This window comes from Pseudomyrmex gracilis, unplaced genomic scaffold (genome assembly GCF_002006095.1).
Source record: "Pseudomyrmex gracilis isolate BER0280 unplaced genomic scaffold, ASM200609v1 scaffold_372, whole genome shotgun sequence".
NCBI lineage: Eukaryota > Metazoa > Arthropoda > Insecta > Hymenoptera > Formicidae > Pseudomyrmex > Pseudomyrmex gracilis.
This window is the reverse complement of record NW_018020956.1, coordinates 52,000-54,968: the sequence shown is the minus strand read 5'-3', so window position 1 is coordinate 54,968 and position 2,969 is coordinate 52,000. Positions and strand designations below refer to the sequence as shown.

Sequence of the window (2,969 nt, the reverse complement as noted above, 5' to 3'; positions counted from 1 at the left end):
TGTGCTTGAGATATGCCCACACATTTTCAATGGGATTTGCATCTGGCGATTGCGATGGCCAATCAAGTGTGACGATGCCAGACTGCTCTTTCCACTCGGACACAGCCTCGTAGCGCGATGCGTATGCGGCACTCATGGCGGTTAACGTGTTTCTCAGATAAGAATTCGACACTAACTAAATCTTTTGTGACAAAGCATTCACGACAAAGGTTCCATCTATCGACTCACAAAAAAACTAGGACGATATTTGAAGCCAACTGTCATTTATGCCGTACACGCTCTTACTTTACATACTGTATATATATATACACATATAATACATTTGGAATATATATTTATACAATATATTAAGTGTTTACTACATACACTTTGATATCGCACTGTGATATCGCACATATATATTAAAGTTTATTATTTGTTGCAGGATGTAGTATTAACTGTTTCTCTATGATAAGTATATCGAAATAAATATATCTGTCTATTTGACTCAATTCACATTAGTGAATCCGAACTTATGTACTAAATATACCGTGCCCCGTAATGATGAGTAAACTGTGCAAGGAGTAAGAGAAGATAAAATTTTGGACAAACAGTTTAATATTCATTTTTGGCTTAGACCATTTTATTTAAATACCGAGTTTTTACCTATTAAAGTTTCTTAATGAGACAGCGCATATACGTAATATGCAGGAGCGTCGCTTGTTGAGCTACTCCTTGCACTTGTCCCGATTCGATTGCTTCTGGGAAACCTTCATTCTACTATGTCTCACTAGATACTACATAAAAATAAATAAATCCAGGTAGAAATTAATCACCTACATAAAGTATTTCAAAAAAGTAGTGATACGTTGAACAAAATTAATGAATACATAACTAATTAATGTTAATCGTGTCTTTTTACGGTTTTATTATTTAAAAAAATAGATTAATTTAAATTAGAATTACTTATTTATTTCTAAACAAAGTAAATAATTTAAATAATAAATACTCTTCTATTTATGTATATGAGTTATTTTTGTAAATAATAAAAACGTAAAAAAACACGATTAACATTACTTATTTATGTATTCATTAATTATGTACAATGTATCATTACTTTTCTTAAATAAATCAATTACTTGAGTAATTTCTACGCGTTTTTTTTCTTTATTCAAGTATTGTCTAGTGTGACATAGTAGAATGAAATTTTACCAGAAGCAATATAATTGGGACAAGTGCAATAAGTAGCACAGCGCGCGACGGTCCTGCATACTCTATACACGCGCCGTCTCATTGAAAAACTTTAATAAGTAAAAACTCAATAAATAATGGTGTAGGCCCCACACTTGAAACAGGAACTATTAAATTCCTTGTAAAAGGTCAAACTTCACTCCCTGCAAGTTTAACTACTCATTCAAAAACACGCTGTAGACGAAGCTTTGCTGATTTCAACGACATCCAAAACTGCATGCAAGAATATACACATAAATACGAAAGCATTTAGTATCAGAAAATTTTATGTAACAAACTAGACAAATAGAAAAATTTATGTAACAAAAGAGACGAAGAGACAATAACATCCAAAACTTTACGGAATAACTTTGTATGACGCAACATAAAAATATTGTTCTTATTGCATTTTAAATCTTAAAATAAAGTAATTATTATCCAACAATTATCTGTGCAGCGATTTTTATAAAACTACTTGTGTGTAAAGAGTGTGTATGTCATGCGAAACTCCACTTTAAATAAAATTTTCACAGAAATGTATTTCAAATACAACTGCGACTCAAACAATTATAAAACAATATCGCGGAATATTTATTACGCTAACAATAATAATATCTGCGCACGCAAATTTCTATTTCATGAACACCTAAACAGGGTATCACGCGAGAAGACATTTGCACGCGCTGATCGCAAACATATATATTGCAACAACCGAAGTAAAGCTTGATATCCTTATTATGATTACTACCGCGAGCAATTTTTATAAATTAGCAATCAAGAGCTGTGATAGAGCGGTACGAGTCAAACGAGCGGACATACTTGCAAGTATAAATTTGCGTTGTATAGTTCGCGTGAGCTCGTCTCAACCCCCCACGAACCGATGTATCGAGATGTGGTGTGCGAAATGGCAGTGCTCGCCACTTAAGTAAGGAGTGCCTAACGGTAACCGCGTGTTTATCAAGATCACTTTCGATTTCAAGTACGCATCTTTTTTTTATGGAATTTGTTTTACCTGCAACTCAGAATTGTTTAACGCGAGTCTCACGACTTTCCTATCGTAAACCGATAAACCTGTTAAGTTTCAGATTCTTTCTATTCTTCTTTAAGTGTCCGATCGTATTCGCTTACTAGACCATCCAAATGCCCGAGATCTATTTGCAGAGAAACCATTTGCTTTTTCAGTAGCATCGCATTTAGAATAGATGTGTAACGAAGTACAATGATTTCAATAATTGAAAATGAAATTCGACTTACGACCGACCAAATGTGAAGTTATAAGTATTAATAGTTATAGTAGTAATAAGCATTGAAAAAGTAGAATCAAAAAACAAGGTGAGGTTTTATTATATTTTTTTTTTTCAAATAATCGTCAAAGTTACTTCACCACATTTTTTTTGGTACCTACATGAACATATTATCTGTCTTCCCTACACACCAAGTCACGATACAACAACATTTCTACCTATTTATATTTATACCTAGGACGAAATCGTGTTTACGTCTTAAGTTTTCGTTCCGTTTGCGATACCATATCAACGAGCTAAACGTTTAGTTTTCTCTTGTGCTCTCACGTATACACATCGTGTTCTTCGTAGAAATCTTCTCCGTACATGATTACTTGCTCACTGGAGTCGACTGTTTGTCAAACGCCACACGTATGTATATATATAGATCTTCAGTTAAAAGCGTTTACGCATATTGATAAAGAGTTGCTCAGATTACGAGAAACAAAAGAATTTAGAACAGTCTATTAATGATAT

At 33.2% G+C, this 2,969-nt stretch overlaps 1 long non-coding RNA gene across 1 annotated transcript in view; it reads left to right on the top strand.

Moving 5' to 3' along the window:
- The first annotated feature begins 2,776 nt into the window (after positions 1 to 2,776).
- Positions 2,777 to 2,969, top strand: part of LOC109860363 — a 1,144-nt gene continuing 951 nt past the window's right edge. The window contains exon 1 of the long non-coding RNA XR_002250814.1: positions 2,777 to 2,864. This is a non-coding gene — a long non-coding RNA (uncharacterized LOC109860363). The remainder of the gene's footprint in view (positions 2,865 to 2,969) is intronic.